This window comes from Anguilla anguilla, chromosome 12, assembly GCF_013347855.1.
Source record: "Anguilla anguilla isolate fAngAng1 chromosome 12, fAngAng1.pri, whole genome shotgun sequence".
Lineage (NCBI taxonomy): Eukaryota > Metazoa > Chordata > Actinopteri > Anguilliformes > Anguillidae > Anguilla > Anguilla anguilla.
The window spans coordinates 39,425,863-39,446,114 of NC_049212.1; the positions used below are offsets into that span (position 1 = coordinate 39,425,863).

At 46.9% G+C, this 20,252-nt stretch overlaps 1 protein-coding gene across 3 annotated transcripts in view; it reads left to right on the forward strand.

The window, feature by feature from the left end:
* The first annotated feature begins 16,026 nt into the window (after nucleotides 1-16,026).
* bcl9l (bcl9 like) overlaps nucleotides 16,027-20,252 on the forward strand; it is a 28,646-nt gene continuing 24,420 nt past the window's right edge. For all 3 annotated transcript variants that reach the window (XM_035386450.1, XM_035386451.1, XM_035386452.1), the window contains exon 1: nucleotides 16,027-16,420. The gene's annotated coding sequence lies outside the window, so the exon portion shown is untranslated. The remainder of the gene's footprint in view (nucleotides 16,421-20,252) is intronic.

The following is a 20,252-nucleotide window of genomic DNA, read 5'->3' on the forward strand; positions in this document are numbered from 1 at the left end:
GATCCATGGGGGAACTGCACGGCACAAACCTCTTGAGTTACGAGCGCGGTGTCCGAGCAGCTATTTCACCCCCCACCCCCGCCCCGCTGACCCTTCCCCCCCGCCGCCCCGCTGACCCCCCCCCCCCTTACCTGGCAGGAGAGCTGGGAGCAGCCAGACGGCCAGGCAGAGACCGAGCGCTCTCTCTAATCCCATCCCCATGGTGGGATGACCCCGGAGGAGACTCCCCTGGAAAAGCCCCCAAACTTCACAGAGCGGGACGGGTCGTTCCTGTGCCTCGCCGAAAAGACCCTGCGTGCCTCTGCAGGAGTCCACAGCGGCTGCGTGTGGAGGTACGGACCGCACCCCCCGGCAACCCAGCACGGGGCTCGGCAAACCGGGGCGCCTGATTGGTCCTGAATTATTCACGGGCGCACCACCCCCACCCTCTCTCCACACCCCCTCGGTCCACCTCTCCGCTCTCGGCTTACGGACAGGTAACGGGTATACCTGGGGGGGGGAGGTGTAGCGTGTCACGGACTTCGCCGCCGCGCCATTTATTATTGAGTGAGTCTGGGGCTGGCGGCTTCTCTCTTGCTTCCCGTCAAGATTGGCCTGTGAGAGGGACAACAAGTGAATTAACGCTGGGAAGGTGGGGGGTGGGGGGGGTTACATTTTGCCGAACAAGACCATCACCACCGCCACCACTGGGCAAACCACCCCACCCCCCCCAATACACAAATGCAGGCGCTCTACTTTTTCCCTGGCAACACCCTCCCCCCCCCGCCCCCACAGCAGCCCAGACCTCCAAACAGCTGGTAACCCCTACCATCGCCCCAAAAGAAAGCTCTAATTAGCAGAGACTCCATTTTTGGGTTTTAAAAATTTTACTCCTTTTTTTTTTTTTTTTTTTCTTTCCTTCTTGTGGCCAGCTTTTTATAGAAGACAGTTAGAGGGCCTGGCAGATGCCACACAGAACAGCATGATGTCTGAGGGATTAGTCTGGGTGGGTGCCATGGGGGGGGGGGGGGGGGGGGGGGAGTGCGAGTGGGGTGGGGTGGGGTGGGTGGGACCAGAGATCCATAAATATGGCAGGAAGAAAGTTTAGAAGAAGTGGAACTGCCCAAACAAGCCACCCTTCTCCCCCCCCCCCCCCCCCCCCCCCCCCACCAAATTCCATCAGAATTCCTTCCCAGAATTTACTGTCATTAGGCTGGCCAGGATCGCTCATCTATCAGCTTTCCTCCCCCAGGTTTTCAGGCTGAACCTGAGTTACTATTTATGACGCCTGGCTTCCTGTTTGAAGGATTCTAAGAAGGACTTTGTAATTTTGCAACTGCAAAGTGCATATTTAATCATTCTGAACAAGTCCTAAATATTCCCTGAAGTATCCATCACAGGAATGACAATTATCTGTAATAATGCTTCAATTTGCACATTCAAAAAGCCTTAATTAAAAACACATATTATGTTTATTTAAGAATGTGCAGATGAGGGATGTGGATTGGATGGAAAGACCAGCAGCCAGAGCCCAGTGTTTATCTGTCTGTCTGTCTGTCTGTCTGTCTGTCTCTTCAGCTGTGAGCTTCCCATCCCTCTGTATTACTCAGCTGAGTGTTTATCACAGACCACACAGAGAGTGTGTGTGTGTGTAGTGTGTGTGTGTGTGTGTGTAGAGTGTGTGTCTGTGTGTGTGTATGTGTAGAGTGTGTGTGTGTGTGTGTGTGTGTGTGTAGGGTGTGTGTTTGTGTGTGCAGAGTGTGTGTGTGTGTGTGGGGGGGAGTTGGTATAGGAGAGGTCTCTGTGGGTCTGAAATATTTCTGCTCTGTAATCACTCACCCTGTACATCAGCCAGACCCTGCTTTAGCCTCAGCCCTCTGCCCTTGCAACATCACCCCCTCCCCTCCTTCTGTCTGCTCCCCCGCTTTCTCTCTCCCACTCTCCATCGCTCCTTCTCTCTCCCACTCTCCATCGCTCCTTCTCTCTCCCACTCAACATCTCTCCTTCTCTCTCCCACTCAACATCTCTCCTTCTCTCTCCCACGCTTCCTCTCACCTCAGACTCCTCCACCTCCTCTGTCTCAGTCCCTCCTCCTCCTCCTCCTGCCCCAGGTCAGAGGCAGTTCCTGGGTCAGCAGAGGACCCCTCTGCCCTTCAACTCTGTGGAAGAGCGAGAGAGAGAGCAGAGCTCTGAGCCCTGGGGATGAAGACCAGGCCCATCAGCCGGCTCGGTCAACCCCAGCGTAAATTAAAAACGTAAAAACTAGTTTGAGGTGCAGAACTAAACGCTCGTGCACTAAACGCACATGGGCATGCCTGCTTAAAGAAACACTCACACAGACGCAGATGTGCATGCCTGCTTAAAGAAACACTCACACATACGCAGATGTGCATGCACAAACACACACGAACACAGACGCAGATGTGCATGCACAAACACACACGAACACAGACGCAGATGTGCATGCACAAACACACACGAACACAGACGCAGATGTGCATGCACAAACACACACGAACACAGACGCAGATGTGCATGCACAAACACACACTCACACAGACGCAGATGTGCATGCACAAACACACACGAACACAGACGCAGATGTGCATGCACAAACACACACGAACACAGACGCAGATGTGCATGCACAAACACACACATGCACAGTAAAAACATATATGGAGACTTTTTTTTTAAAGTACACCGCCTCCTAAACCACAGTTTTTAAACAGCAGCAGTGGTAGCCTGTAAATAGAAGTGGGGAGAAAACACACACACGCACGCACACACACGCATGCACGCACACACGCACGCACGCACACACACGCACACACGCACACATGCATGCATGGACACGCACACAAACACATCCACACACGCACACGCACATGCACACAGACACACACACACACACACACATACAGACAAACACACACACACACACAAGCTGCAGTAATGTGTAATGTATCGTAATGATGCCAGAGCGCTTGCTGCTCAGTAGCTCCTGATACAGGGCCTGAGTGCCGTCACAGAGAGTAAATAAAGGCTCTAATCAGGATAGAAGAGCCTGTCTCTGGCCTGGGGGGGGGGCGGGGGCGGGGGGGGGGGGGGAGCCTGACTGAGTCTCACTCTGCTAGAGATGCGCTGATAGGACGCTGAGTTACGGCCGCGGAGAGTCCGGGCTTTTACAGCGCAGCCAATCGGCAACGCAACGCTAACGGTAGCGCAGGAGAGCGCCTTAATGCCTGTGTGTCCCTCTGAGCCTGTGCGGGGGGGCTAACGCTAATGTCGAGCGGTGCTAACGGGCTAACGCTAACGCAGCAGGAGCCTGTTGCTGCCTCAGTGTCCCTCTGAAACCGCGCTAGCACGGGCTATTGCTAACGCAAAGTGGGAGATGCTGGGACAGGCTGGGGTGGACGGGTGGGGGGCTAAGTTTAAGTGTCGCAGAGGGCCTTCTGCAAACAGCATGTGGAAGGGCTTTGGGCTCTAATGTAGCGTGGAGAGTTTATGTACTGCGTGCAGCGCGAGCTCTCCGTTGGGGCTGGGGGCTGGGGGGGGGGGGGCACTACTACTTCTGCTCATGCAGCTGTGACTGTAGCCCCGCCCCCTTCTCCAATCATTCCGGCAGCTTCCGTCCTACGCACCCCCCCCCCACCCCCCACCCCATGCCTCAGGTCCAGCTGTAAAGTGCATGGACCCACACCACCATGATTGTCCTGAAACACCCCTCCCCCCTGAGCCCCCCTGAGGTTCCCTCTGGACTGCCCCCCCCCTCTCCTAGATCAGAGGAGGAGGACGACACAGATGCTTTAAAATATTTCTGTAAGATTACAGTTTGTTCAAGATACAGATACGCCCCCCCCCTCCCTAAATTCCCCACTAAAAGGGACCAGACGTGCCCCAGCTTTTTTCAGCTGCTGGGGCATGAGGGCAGATCTTCACCTTATTCGCCCTGCGTGCGATTTTTCTCTTATCGGCCCAGCTGTGTACCTCAGGCTCAGAGATGTCCCGGCCGGTGTGTAACCATGTGCAATTACCGCCCCCCCCCCCCCAAATCAGGCCTGGGCTCCTGTTGATGTGATGGATAAACACCATTGGGATGGAGGGTTAGGGTTAGGGTTAGGGTTGATGTGATGGATAAACACCATTGGGATGGAGGAAGGGTCACACTTGATCAGGGACTCTGGGTCCAGGGCTGTCTATCTGTACTCAGTACAGGGCTCAGTGTGTGTGTGTGTGTGTGTGTGTGTGTGTGTGAGTGTGCGTACAGGTCTCAGTGTGTGTGTGAGTGTGCGTACAGGTCTCAGTATGCTCAGTGTTTGTGTGTGTGTGTGTGTGTGTGTGTGTGTGAGTGTGTGTGTGTATGTATGTGAGTGTGCGTACAGGTCTCAGTGTGCTCAGTGTTTGTGTGTGTGTGTGTGTGTGTGTGTGTGTGTGTGTGTGTGTGTGTGAGTGTGCGTACAGGTCTCAGTGTGTGTGTGTGTGTGTGTGTGTGTGTGTGTGTGTGTGTGTGTGCGTGCAGGTCTCAGTGTGTGTGTGTGTGTGTGTGTGTGTGTGTGTGTGTGTGTGTGTGTATGTGTGTGTGTGTGTGTGTGTGCGTGTGAGTGTGTGTGTGTGTGTGTGTGTGTGTGTGTGTGTGTGTGCGTGCAGGTCTCAGTGTGTGTGTGTGTGTGTGTGTGTGCGTGTGTGTGTGTGTGTGTGTATGTGTGTGTGTGTGTGTGTGTGTGTGTGTGTGTGTGAGTGTGTGTGTGAGTGTGTGTGTGTGTGTGTGTGTGTGTGTGTGTGTGTGTGTGTGAGTGTGTGTGTGTGTGTGTGTGTGTGTGTGAGTGTGTGTACAGGTCTCAGTGTGCTCAGGCCCATGTGCTCCGCACACAGAGGGATCTGACGAGCAGAGGGCCTGTCAGCCCTGGTGTGAACCCGGGCTCCAGCTGGGGCGGGAGTTACACCACAGCACCCCATCCCACGCGGGACATAAATCAGTAAACAGGAACACAGACCACGTATTGTTTCCAAGATGATTCGGATCCAAGCTGTCACTCTGCGAGATGGAGCTGGCGGGCGAGGGGGGATGAAACTGCAGTCACAGATACCACCATTTTGGCTCTTTCTGTTGCCCCAGGTAGAGTTTAAGGCTGAGGCAATAAGATGGCCCGGGCAGAACCAGGTAGTGGAGAAATTAGATTACGTGTTGGGAGAAAAAAAAACCACCCGCCTGTATTAACAGCAAAGTCCCTCTCTCCCACACTTTACTGTTCATTTCTGACCAGGCGCAACACAGAGAGTCCATAAAGAGATATTCAAAGTGATGGGCGATGTACGTACTCGTTGGAAGAGGACTCGTGATGGGCGATGTACACACTCGCTGGAAGATTAGCCGTGTGATAGGTGATGTACACACTCGTTGGAAGATTAGCCGTGTGTTAGGCGATGTACGCATTCGCTGGACGATTAGCCGTGAGATGGGCGATGTACGCACTCGCTGGACGATTAGCCGTGAGATGGGCGATGTACGCATTCGCTGGAAGATTAGCCGTGTGTGGTACCCTGGCAGAGTGAGTGCTCTTTTTTTCCACAGTAGAGAGGAAGATATTCAGAAGCATGTACGAAGGCTCACACACACACACACACACACACACACACACACACCACCTCTTGAGTGCCCAGAGTATAGAGAGAAGTATCACATGGGTGTAGTGTCTTATCCAGCTCGGGGAGGGGGGGGGGGGGGGGTTTCTTTTTTGGACTTTGCAGTATTACATTTTTCTGAAAAACAAACTTGAACCTGAAAGTGCTTCTCCCATCTGGAAACAGTAGAAAGCCTGTCTGAAAGATAAAAATGATATGAATCGCTCCTGGCAACTCCGAAATATTCAGTCTGGGATCAATTACAGAAATGGGGTTCTGAGAGTGAGGTCAGGATGGGGGAGGAGGGGAGGAGGGGAGCAGATTGTGGCTGTCTGAACACACACACACACACACATCTCTTACTCCAGGATTCAGCTCTGAAACACACACACACACACACACACTCACATACACAACAGACACTACACACACACACACCACAGACTACACATGCACACACATACACATGCACACACACACAAATATAGAAAAAACATTAGAACATGAATATAAATTCAACTGAACAATTGGTATACCTAACTGCAGTGACAATCAATAATGCTATAATAATAATGCACACTATTCTAGTCAGCTCCATTACCAGCTGACTGAGGGGACTCTTTTCACAGCTGAACTCTTGAGCTTTCATTGCCTTAGGTTCTAATGTGTCCTGCGGGCTTTAATTGAGGTGCATCCAGAATTTTAATGCTCTTTTTGGATGTGAATCATTAATGGATAATGGCCTAATTCTGCCCTGCATGCATTATTTGGTGTTACTCTTTGTACTTTTAGAATGTTTCTTCAAAATCCTACATGCAGGGTCTCTATTGGATGCTTTTCCCGTTTAGAATAGTTCTGCTGGCTGAGTGGACCCCATATCTCACTTCCATACAGTGCAATGGGCTGGATAACACTATCAAAGAATTTTTACCAGATTTTAATTGGTATAACAATTTTTTGAAATTTTCTTTTTAGTGCATGGAGTGCTATTTGAGATTATTCTTTTAATGCATTCACTGCCATGCTAAAGCTCCCTGATGCTGTAATTATCAGACCTAGGTAGGTGTGATTCTAGGTGTGTTCAAGGGTGGTGTAGCCTATAAAAAAACAAGAACCTGTTTTCCTGACATCTGGCTTTTTTTGGAAGATCACTATTTTTGTCTTTTTTAAGTTTACTGTCAGGGCCCAGCTATGACAGAAATCCTCCACCAGAGATAAGTTCTGCTGTAACCCTTCTCCAGTGGCTGACAGCAGAACCAGGTCATCTGCGTAGAGTAAGAATTTTACTTCCATGTCTTGTAGGAGGAGGCCCAGAGCTGTAGACTCTAAGGGTCTCTCTCTCTCTCTCTCTCTCTCTCTCTCTCTCTCTCTCACACACACAAACTGTCACAAAAACACATGGGAAAACATGACATGACATACAACAAGGTTCTAAGTTGAGGCACAGCCCCCTCACAGAGTATTAATTATGAGCCCCAAAAGGATGGGTTATCACACAGTCATGTATGCACGCGCCCCCGACACCGGAAACATCTGCCGAGCAGCCCGGAGAGGTGCATTCTGGGACAGGACAGTTCGGATTGGAGGCGGAGGGGGTTGTGGGCAGGCACAGGACGAACGTGAACAAACCCGAGCACAAAACAAAGAGTTAAAAAAAGAAAACACGCAGAGGGAAAGAGAAAAGTAAAGGACAGACTGGATTTGTTTTTCCGTTCAGAGACTGATGTCGCAAATAGAATGTGAAGACAAGACAAAGGAGGAGATGAGGGTCACTCGTGCCTTTCAGAACTAATTTGGTCAATCAATATTTGTAATGCGTTGCTATTATTCATCGGACTCTTTTATCTAGAGCCTCTATGTAACAGAAAATGAGTGCGTGACAGTCAGATGAGCAGCAGTGTCAGACCTGGCCAGGAATATTCCCGGATCAGTGAGTGTATACAGTACGACTAAAGCACTGATGCAGCTCTGCTTACCAAGGAACCGACTGTAAATCCCAAACTGTGGGTAGCACTGTCACCTCACAGCAAGGTGGTCTGGGGTTCAAATCCTGGCAGGGGGCCTTTCTGTGTGGAGTTTTGCATGTTCTCCCTGTGACCGTGTGGATTACCGCCAAGCACTCCGGTTTCTTCCTGCAATCCAAAGACATGCAGGTTAGACATTTATGCTTAGTCAACCTACCCTGTATAAATAAGGTTAATAATAAATAAATACATACAGATAAGGTTTTTATATTGTGCCTTTTACAACCAGATTATCTTGTGTACTCGTTTCAGAATGGAAATTTTCTCAGAGGTATATATATATATAAAAGAAAGCCAATTTGAGACCAGGAAGCTTACTCCCAACTTCTTAGAAGACGATGAAGCTGAAATATTTCATAGTGGTGTGATAGTCTACAAATGGGAAATTGATTTGAAATCATAACATATGTTAATGACACTATTCTTATTTTCTCTTTGCAGGTTATTTTTCCACTGTTTTTCTTTTGGAGATTTTCACAGGAGTGGAGCATATAATTTCTTGGGTCACTACAGAAGGTATTGGCTGACAGACCTCCTGCCCGGACACGTAGAGACACAAGTTTGACCGCGGAAAAGGGGATGGAATTCACCTGAAAGGCGCGCGGCTTCGTGCCGCTTACATCTGAAAAGATAGCCGGCACAGCCCGTGACCAGCGCTAGTGCGCGAGAACGCGTCAGGTGACACCGACACCATAACCGCTGTGATCGATCAATGTCGTTAACCCCGTGCGTCGCAATGTGATCCGGCTCTTCAACCCGACCGCTCTACGCACCGGACAGCTCCACGCCGCCCACGCGCACACGCACACTCATTCCCTGATGATTCACCGCCAGAACTGTGCACCGGGACCAAAAGAAAACCCGGTATTTATATATCTATATTGTTACAATGTTAAAAGGAAAGCTAAATCCGCAGCCTCAGTCAAAATGGAAAATAATAATAATAATAATAATAACAATAATAATAATAATAATCATCATCATTTTAGAGCTTGATCTTCAGCAATTAAATATGACTGAACCACTTTAATTCCAGAACTTTTATGGAAATGACCACAATAAGAGGACAAAAAGGTTAATCTTAGGCAGTAACAGCCAGGATCACAATATGCTTTCAGATCACTGTGTACTGTATATGTTTTCAGTATATTTAAATATTTCACTATACATTGGCAAATATACTGTACTATATTGATGCTTTAAGAAATTGGAAAATATTATACTCTTGTGAATAACATATTATTATTTTTTTAAACAAAAATAATGACAGTGTATTGCAGTATAATCTGAGGTTTCATTCAAACTGAAATAGGACTCGCCAATGTGAAGGAGGAAAAAATAATATATATGTTATTTTCAACAATATTCTATAGTTCCTCATCCCATTTTAAATCCCTTAACAGAAGTTGTCCGGATGCTCACCGTAATGCCTGTTAGCTTTCCAGTCACAGTGGAAACCTATGGTGAGGTATTTTGGCAGCAGGTGAGAACTTTCCTCTTCTCGTTTTAAGACACCTGTCAAATTTTAAAACAATCAGGTGGGAATTTAGTTACAGAAACAGACGTAATCAGGTTTAAGTTCACCAGGGCATGTGAAATTTGAGGATTTCCAAAAAAAAAAAAAAAAAAAAAAGAAAGTCACCATACGAGTTCAAGGGTACCACAGATTGTTCCATAAACATTGTCAGCAACTGGAGTGTAAGATTTCATTTCTGGAAACAGACTAAAATTAACCCCAAGAAAAGCACCTACCTGTATGTACCAAAGAACACCCAAAGTTAACAGACCTTACAAGGTAAATGCTATCTTCTTCCAATGAAAACAAATTCCTTTTCTTCAATATACTGATCAAACACCCTTTTGGCCTTGTGAGGTGAATGGATAGAATTGTATAAGGAACTCTGGCTCCCCCTAGTGGACATGTGTGTTGCCGTGAGCTGGCCCTGAGGGCCACTGAGAAAAGGGAACTTGAAGCAGCCAATCGCGTTCGCTTCCCTGCCTCACCACCGCAAAGCCGTCCGTCGGTTTGGGACAGCGCTGCGGAGCTCGCGGTCTCCTCTGAAGGGTCAGCGTCGTTAGAACTCACACGCAGCGTTCCAGCTGAGCTGAGCGGTCACAGGGTGTGGCTGCAGCCCATTGGCCAGAGCAAGTCTCTCATGTCTGATGATGAGACGGGGACAGTCCTGCTGACCGAAACCCCTCCCATCCTGCAGGGGGCAGTAGCGCCAATTAGGAGCGGTCCCATGGGGCTGCAGGTTACAGGTGACACTGGCTTGGTTGGGATTCAATTTCAGATGCTGGTAACATCACTACGCTCAACACCAGTGCTTCAGCTGGATGAGCCCCCAGCAGCCGCGATACAAGCCTATTAAAATAAATATAAAACTGGGCCCATGGCAACTGCACAAAACACTGTGCACAAGGACACTTGTAAAATGGGCACCATGTTACAAATCAAACTTACTGTGCCCCCAAATAGCTCAGATAACAGGTTAGAGCTGGGTGAAGCTAAAGCCAGCCTTCTCCATACTTTAAGACCAGTGCAGCTGTCTAATTTTCCAATAAATAAATAAATTAAATTAAATCCCCAAGTTCATTCACAAAACATCAGACCCAATCTGTAGAACACAACCTGATGAAGGAAAATTCTTTTTATCTCTATTTTATCTCTTTGGAATGACCTGGTCAAATAAAAGAAAAATAATTAACATATATATTTTTTTAAATCTCAATATCATATCCTACATAACACACAAATGAATGTAATTCACAAAAGAGCCTCTCATTATTTCAAACTGACAGGCAGCGTTTGTGGACATTTATACACCTCCCATCGTCATTAATCGTGGGAAGAGGCTATCGAGGATTCTGATTGGTCAGCCCATTCCTCAGGTCTGCGGGTGAGCATGGTAATTGATTGCGGTGGCTATACATATAAATTAAATGTAGCAGGAAGTTGTGCTTCTCAGAATGAGCTTCTTATCGCTGTGCTCGGATTAACTGATGCAAATTAAGAGACCCATTATCAAGCGCTTAGAAGTTCATTACTGCGGATGTAATGTCTTGCGTAATGTATTAATTAGCGCTCGGCAGCTAGCTGCAAGGTGCTGTAATAAAAACAAACCATTAACAAGCGCTTTATTATGAATGAGTGAGTAAACACACGTACGTCCCCGCGAACAGAATGTCGGAAAATGTCAATGCCTGCTGGTGCGCGGTCCGCGGGAATGTTTACATTAGTCTGTCTCCACGGCAACCGGCATGCTACACGCCTAGCGTCGGTTTGGCTGTGTCAGCGTGAGAGTGTGTTTATGCGTCTCCGTGACGGCGCGCGTCTGTGTTTTCGTACGCCCGGAGCCCGCGCCCGCGGAGCCAGCATATGGGGAAGGTGGCGCTGCCTGAGACGGCCAGAGGCAGGGTACCGCCGTCACCACGGAAACCATTAGTTGCCAGGCAACTGGCCCATCATCTATTGCACCGTCTAAGAGTCGCGCCTAATTATGGGAATCCGACTGCTTTTTAGTGTTGCTAATGTCTTAGTGCGGAGGGGAGGGGGCAGGCGGGTGAGGCAGTAAATATGAGAAGAAAATAAAGAACAGAAAGATAGAAAGAGAAGACGGGGGACGGGGGGACGGGGGGGACGGGGCGCTGGGAAACAATCCATCAGTGGGATGATATCACTGTTAGTGGAGTGGAGAATCTCATTTCCTCTCTCATTCACACGTGTGTAAACTGTACAGTACCTGTGCAGTAAAAATCTCCCACCGTGACTGGGCCTGAGTGTGTGTCTCTAAAGTGGCCTTTTCCCAGGCCAGTCCTACAACGAACAAAAGCAAAGCAAAAGAGTACAACCTCTGAATCAGACAGTGTGAGTGCACACACCAATCACAGATACAACATCGGGGGCTATGTCTATATCTACACAAAGCAACACTATTGACTTTACTGCAGAGAAAATTCACTGTAATGAGTCCTACTGTTTGCTGTAAATTATCACAACTGAAGGCTTTTAAATAATTAAGAATGAAATCACAAATGGGAACACATTTGTGTAGTTTTCATGCTTACTGATGCAACATTTCTGTTAAAATTTCTTTAAAATTTTTCTTCTGTGCTCTACTAGTTTCACATCCACCAGCGCCCATTTCTCAAGCCTGGCTCCATCTATGTCATGCTGTACTCAGGAGGGTGTGGGGTCGAAGCCCATTACCCAGAGAATCAGGCTCTGTTGTACTCAGGAGGGTGTGGGGACGAAGCCCATTACCCAGAGAATCAAGCTCTGTTGTACTCAGGAGGGTGTGGGGACGAAGCCCATTACCCAGAGAATCAAGCTCTGTTGTACTCAGAGAGACCTGAACCTAAGTTATCCACACACACGGATATATAAACACACTGAAAACAGAAGGAGAATACACTAACTGCATTTGTCACTGAACTTCTGCACAAAAAGGCTGTTCGAAGCGGAGTTAAATGGCAAAGAAAAGGACAAACACATCAGCACCTGAGTAATGCAGTGGCTCTGTGTGCTCACACTGCGTGTTTGCTTTTCATCTCCTGAGACGGCATATGGTAATGACTCAGAACTCAGAAATTCAGAAGAGCCTTCATCAATATTTACAACGCCGTGCGGCTTTCCAAAATGATGGTCAGTGATGGCAGACTGAAATACTCATTTCTCAGCCTTCTCTCCTCCTCCTACCTGTTTTAATCTGCTTCCTGTTTCTCTCCCTCTCTCTCGCTTCTTCCACCTGCTCTCTCTTTACTTTCCCCTCCTTCAGAGTATGTGGCTCATGGGACTTTTCTTTATTTATACTGGATTGGGGGGGGGGGGGGGGGGGGGGGGGGGGGGGCAGGGCGGGGAGGCGGCTAAAAAGCTTAATTAAACTTGTGAAAGACAAACGAGACAACATACATGTCACAACCCCCCAAACACAAACCCCCACCTTGAGCACCCCCCCCCCATCCTAATTAAACTCCACGCTTAATTACTGAAGTCACAGCCCCCGCCCGTTAATGAGATCTTCCTTCTTTAGACCGCCTCCATTTGCTTTTTATCTTTAAAAAAATAGTTTCCAGGTGTGACCCCGTACATACCCTCTGCTCATAATTGGGTTTATTTTAACAGTTTATTATAGATTTGTCTGATTTGATTAACCGTCCACTCCAAGAAACAGTATAAATATGTGCTTTATATTGCCATTTTATTTTTTGTTTTTGCCTCAAATACACTCAAATCCACACACCCCCTGCCCCCCCCCCCCCCAACCAAAAGTTATCCATTCCGTCACACTCTCTCTGAGGGTAAACCAATTTACATTCTTGTATTGGCCTTCAAGTCCTTGCCAGTTTCCATGACAACACCATTTTCTCTCTACCTCTCCCTCCCTCTCTTCCTGAGTATCTTTCATCCCCTACTGTCTTCTCTCCTTTTCTCTTGACCTCCTATCCTCCCATAATGTTCCCATTCATATAAGCCGCTTGGTCTTTCCCTCTCTCTTTCTCTCTCTCTCTCTCTCCTCTTCTCTCATATTCTCGGCTAACTGAATTCTCCTGCCCTGTTCTCCACACACTGGATGATAAAGCGCGCTGAAGCACAAACCCGGGTCCCGAGTGCTCTGTTTAAAATGCTTGTGTCATTTCGCCCCTTGTGCGTCATTCCCAAACGTCCAATTTATTTTGTTTATTTTAGAAGGTAAAAACTGTAGTATTTTGGTTCTATTTAAAGATTCTCCAGTCTATTTTTTGGCCATTCGTTGTAATGTTTTGTGTTGTTATTATATAATTGTTCCTGTTTCTCACCCTCACTGAGCCTCTATTTCACGCATCTGGGGAGGGAGTGAATAATGCTGTCCTTTTACGCTTTCTTCCCACTCTCTCTCTCTCTCTCTCTCTCTCTCTCCGCCTCTCTCTCTCTCAAGGCTGAGAGTTACCTACTCCTTTTCATTTCTCCCAATTCATCACCTGTTCAGGAGAAGGGAGCCACCATCATTATAAATGTGCCACTCTGATGTCCTTTCTCTCCCTTCTCTCCCTCTGTTTTCTCTCTCCTCCCCTCTCTCTTTCTGTTTGTGTGGTAAATGAATGAAGAGAGGACAGAGATATGTTTAGATTAACCGGTGTGGCTGGGCATTGTTTTGGGTTTCCTTTTGTATAGTTTTTGTCTTATGGGATGGTGGGTTGTGGGTTTGTAAATAGGGGGTTGGGATAGGTTTTAAGGTAGTTGTGGAAAGTTCTGCGTTTCAATAAAGGAAACAAACATCAGAAGTCACTCTCTCTCTCCTTCCCTCCCTCCCTCCTGAGTCTGCTCAGGCACATTAACTTCAGCAGCAGTCCTCCTGGTCCACAGGGCCAAGCACTGCTATACACAGCTGTGAATGTGATCCTATAGCATGCTTTACTATAATCACCATCAACAGAAAAAACGAGTCAGATCCATACACTTCCACACAAAGGAGGATATGAGATTGTGTGTCCATACGAAAAAATATACTTACATGCATCCAAATTTTAGGATGCCCCTAAAATTTATTTTGTAATGACAAATAAAATTTAAAAGTAACCTAAAGTAACGCATATACACACTATCCTCAAACATTAGCATAACAATTAGCATACTGGGATTTAAAAAAGGTTACAGTAATTTACAGTAGGGTTTATAGGTCTCAAAAGAAGAATATTCAAGAAATATTTATACATATTGAATTTGTTTAATGTTTTTGGACCAGCGCAGAGTTTTCACTCTATAACACTGCTTAAGGCCTGCAAACACTTCCAGTTTGCAGCTGTAGGACCGTCAGTTTGCCAACCATTCGTGGAACCACAACGACCACCACTGAGACGGGTAGTGTTCCGTTAGGCACTTGGATGTTCACTTACACCTTCCACCACCAGAGGGAGTCATTAGCTCAATTATAACATTTATTGTCTCGCTGGATAATTTCCCCCTGGTTCGTCTTGTATCGTCTTCCCAGACCCAACTTCAGGTGGTCGTTTGCACCTTTGGATCCAATGGACTGTTGTCATTTCTGAATTTACAGAATTAAAATACAACACATTTCTTCTAGCGGGAGAAGAATCAAATCAGAAGGTTTGGTTTTCACATTCATGGTCATCAACATGTTAAGCTCATTCAATTCAATCAAATCTACTCAGTCAAACCACATTACATGGTGGAAGAAAAGGACCAGAAAGAAGGACCTTCAGAAATGGATACATGCACCCCTGAGCGCCAACATATATTTGACAATATTTCTCATTTACAATGTGGGGTTGCAGTGGAGCACAGTGATTAGGAAACTGGGCTTATGATGTCGAGGTTGTAGATTTGGTTCCCAGGTAAGGCGCTGCTGTCAAGGCATTTATCTTCAGTTGCTTCAGTAAAACACAAGCTCTTCCACTGACCAAATACAGTAAATGTACACCTAAACAACTAAACCATGTACTTTCTGTTCTTTCTGTCCAGTAAATTCTGCTTCATTACAGAAGGGGACGTTTGTTGTCTTCTGAAATTAGCCGAATATTACAAGCACATTTATGGCATAGTGACCACCAGATTGTCAGAGGGATGCGCGGTTGTTTGGAATACAAAACATGCGGACCCTATACACTCATGAAAAATTAAATGCGTGCATTCTCATAGGACGATCTGTCGTGTTTTTCAGTAGCCTACAATTGACGCCACATTGAACCAGAATTGCCTCCAATCAATGGCACACAGCATTTGTTTTAATTTTCCGGTTGAATATGTGAACGGGGTAGGAATTAGAAAAATACAGAAACACTGTAAACCCTACCTTAATTTTCCCTACCTGTCGGGGTCATTTGAGTGACCCGTGATAAACGTGCACTTTGTACGTTTTGAGAAAAAAAAATTTAAATACTAGATCTATAGAGATCTTTATCAAGAAGGTGAATCGAGCTCACAGGCAGTATTGGGCTAAATGGCCACAGACTGACCTTTATACGATAGGGCTCAATATGGGACGACCATCAATATGGGAACGTCAGTTACCATTTATTGTTGCATATCATAAAATTTGGCGACGTCGCCCTTCTGTTAGCTGTTAATAATAATAATAATAATAATAATAATAATAATAAAAATGATTAACAACAACACCAATAACAACGACAACAATTTAAAAATAACAACATTCTGATCTTTATGCTTATTTTATTTTTGTACTATTGTTGTTATCCTCAAGTTGTCATTAAGTTAGCCCTTGTAGTTAAATTACAACATTCATTTACACGAATATTATATGAATATGTGTTTATTGGTCCAGTTACTTTGAGCTTCCTGTAGCCTACATTGTAACATGATTTATTCAGAAGGTCAGAGTTTTTCTTAAATATAAACAGTTTCAAGTAGAAAACTGGACATCACAATGACTTCACAGTACTCTGTCCGAGTGAGTGTGTGCAGTGAGTGTGTAGCTACGGGAACTAGTGCGCGGTGGTGGGTGACGGTACCTATGGACTCTCCGTAATACGCAGACCGTGCGCTCTGCCCTTCTCCGTCTCCACCAGAGGAGTCATGAGCTGTTCTCTTCTCAGGGACTCGTCTTCCGTTTTCAGCCGTAAATACAAACCCGAAACCACCGTCTTCTTTATCGCCACCAGTCCCAGCCCGTGCGGCTCATCGACCGGAACATCGCCAGCGCGAAGCCGTGCGTGAAAGCCCGAAGGTGCTTTCCCTGTGGCAGCGACGCCAATGCTCGCCGTGGCGGCCGGTTCAGGGGATGTCGGCTGGCCGTCACTTTTGACATCGGCCTCAAACACAGCTGAATGGGGTAGGAAGACGACGGGTCGCCGTACATTGCCACGAAGCCATGCAGCTTGGTGCAGCAGCTGACGACGCACTGTACCCGCCGCTGACAGTCCGTTTTCTTGCTGAAATGGCCCTAACAAGCTAGCCTGCCTTCTGGCTAAGTTAGCCAGCGAACGCTAGGTAAATCACAGCGAGTTAAATGCAGGCTACGCTAATTTAGCTACCCGTTAGCTCCCCAACACACCATGTCTTCGCAGGGTTGTTTAGCCTGCTGATCAGGCCTGGGTTTCCCTCCATGTGACCGAAGCCATGTCATTTTGCGTAGCTAGTTATCCAGGCTAACAGCTTCATACGTCGGGCAGTTCGTTAGCTAATCGATGGTTAATACGTGCTAGCATTTTGATATCAAAACATCCACTACGACTGCATTTAACGTTAGGTAGCGCGGTGACACCTACAGTAATACAGACAATCTAACTTACTGTACTGCGTTGGTCAGTTTATTTATCACTTTACATATCCACTGATGACCAAAAAAATACATATATTGAGAGTAGTATGATCGCTAGCCAACACAAGCTATACCTATGATATTGGCAGTTTGTCAATCCGCTGTTTTTAGCCAAAGATGTGCTTGAGACTTTGGCGTCTGCAGCCGGGGCGAAATACCAGAAGTTAACCGAGACCACATTACCTTACTGCGAGCTAAGCTAACTATTTTCCATTATGTCCTGTTCGACCCTTGTTTAGTAGTGACATAACTGCAGTTAATTTAGTAGCTAATGGATTTATCGGTACGGATTCAAGTTTTGACAAACGGAGCCATTCCAAGTTAGGCAACGTTAGCACCAAGTTAGACATTTCGACGGCATTAACGTTAATTAGCTGGTTAAACAGTAGCTGACTGGCTAAATGTGCTAGCCACCTGTGCTAAAGTTACATGCATTGAGAATACTCGAAAAATACGATAGACTAAATAAATAACGTTAACTAGCTACCTTCACACACCTCCTTGGTCTCGGAAAATATGGCTATTGGTTACAAGCCAATTGCAAATCGTTGTCAAGCAGTTCAATGTTTAAAAACTTGGTATAAGCGACAGGTAAGACTGTAGGATTGCCACAGGTCGTTAAATTGCACGCATCCTTCTAATGACTATAACTTATTCCTAGTTTACAAGCTGCGTTATTGTAACGTTCAGGGAACGCGTTCGCCAAATATGTTCTCTCTTGTAGTCAGGGATTTAGTGCGAGTAATGAAGTGCCTAAAATGCTCAATTGAACACTGTTGCTGGACACCGGATTATTTTGGGCCAGGGGTGCACGGCGACTATAATTTATAGAGCAATACATCCATGAGATTATTACCAATAAAACGTATTCAAGATTTGAATACTCGTGTGTGTTATTATTCATATCTTTACGTTCATTGCTGTTAATTTGCAATCGAATTTGAGAGTGAATCAACTTTAACTAACTAGTCTAGCAGCCTGGTTCCAGTGAATTTACTTGAGGAACCGTGACAGACTGAGGTGAAAACAGTTTTGGACTGCAATGCAAACAGATAATATACATTATTATTAACTAGCCAATACTGGAGGTCTTCAGAGTTGTGATCCCAAGCGCGTAGGCAGCGGAACTCTCAGATTAAATGATACCGGAACTTTATTTTTAATTTTCCGTTTCCTGCCTTACTCGTCAAGGCCACGATGACGTGAGTCAGGTTGCAGGTTGCTGCTCTTGCGGCTTTTGTCCTGCGCCTGAACGGCATGTCGTGTCCCTGGTGACCAAAACTGACCATGCTGTGAAGAGGACGTTATTTGCGGTTTCAATTGTGTGACCATGAATTAAAAAAATTGGATTAGCGTGGGCACCTTCTCAGCTAAGGTTTGGAATTCTCAATAAATGACTCAAAGCAAACAACCAGCATAATTATGTCACAGTATGCAGTTTTGAGAAACGAAATCTAACTAGTTGCAAAGATGTTTTCCTGGGGGGAAGGATAGTTTGCTTGCTGCTGAAGTTGCTCCAGCTAATCAGCAATGTATTTGACATCTTCTGCCTGCCTGTGTGCGTGCGTGTGTGTGTGAGAGAGAGAGAGAGCTCTTGATACTGTGCCCCACTGATAGATAAGTATTCATTGAGAACCTGGGGTCTCCCTGTGGTTTGACAGAACAGGGTGTGAAGTGCGGTCCGCTGGGTTTCCCTTGGCATGCCGTCTGCGCAGTTAGCATCTCTAGATCAGCGTTTGCCGTGAGTGAGATATCCTGCCGGCCTGTTTATTTATAGCGCCGAGCGCGGTCTGCAACTTGATCCGGCTCGAGAGCGACTCAAACTGTCAGACAGAGCTACATTCTCTGCCCGTGCCTCTTCGCTGGCTTCGGAAGCTCTGCTAGCGAGCATTAAAATCGTCTTAGTGATATGTCCGGGGCCCCTTTTTAAAAAATAATTTATGTCCGAGTACTGTGCGTGGTTCACGCTGAGGCGCACAGCTTGTCACAGCCAAGGAATGTGAACCGTCATCCTTCGGCGTTAGCGTTAGCTTGCCCGTGACCTTCGACCCCAAAGGCTGCACACTGAACCCAGTTTGTTTGGGGAGGGAGGCACAAAGCCTTTGCAGCGTCCCGAGTAACGAAGTATACCTAGCTGCTGTGCGTGCGTGTGGTAACCACGGCGATCGGGCCAACCCTCTGCACATGCTCAGATGGAGGGACCTGTGCTGACGGCTGGATCTCAGGGTTGGGTTAGTTGGGTTAGACGGCAGGTAGTCTGCAGGGTATACTGACGGCTCACCTGTCAGGACCGATAACCTGACCTGGTTTGACACACTGAGGTCAGTCCAGCTTCCAGGTGTACGATGTGGTTTGCTAATACACCAGTGGTCAATTTCTTCTTCTGATGAATTATGATCTTGCGTAGTTGGGGCTCTAATTGGAGGCAGTGCTTCATGCCAGCTTAACCAATTGCCTGAAACATAACTAACACTGACCGTTGGTAGCACCAGTTTGAACACAGGGAAAAAACTCCAACTTCTCAAAAGTTTTGGAGAGATAGCATCTAAGATTCAGATTAACTGGGGTAGTAGCTGGACGGCTGCGCAGTGTAATGGTTTGGGAACTGGGTTTGGACCTGGAAAGTTACAGGTCCTCTTCCCAAGTAAGGCACTGCCGTTGTACCCTTTAGCAAGGTACAACTTTATGCTTCTATATTCTGTATGATTGCTTCAGTGTATGTTCAGCAGCATAAATGGATACTTCAAAAATGCTAAAGTTGTGTCAGTTGCTCTGTATAAGAGTGTCTTGCGAATGGCACCCATGTAATGTAATTGCGGGTGGGGAACAGGCTACCCCGTGCGCACCCTGCTACCTTTTTTTGGTACGTGGTTAGCTTCCGCTTCATGCTTGGCTGACCACCGTTTGACACACCAGTTTCGGAACCTTGCTCAGCAGGCGGTCCCAAAACGTGCCGCGTAGCTCGAGCCGCCAGCTGAAGGTTCCCGCTAACATTCTGAGTCAGCGGTTTTTGAGCGGGGTTGGTCGACGGGGCACGGGACGAGGGCGAGGGTTCTGGGATAGGGGCAGATTTTGACAGTGCGTCACCTGCTGAGTCACACCCAAATACAAGCTGAGGTGTTCTGAGCGCACCCTTGTACACCGGAGTCATACATAAATTATGAAGCAATACATTGATTTTATACTGGCACCCAACAGTGAAGCAATGGACAGAAGTATGCTGGGAGAACACTGCAAGGGCAGGGACTGGGGGATCCTGGGAATTGTAGGCCTGGTGACTGGATCGGCTGGATTTGATGTTTTAGGCCACCGGCAGCCAGAGGAATGGGTGGGGCTGTCTGTG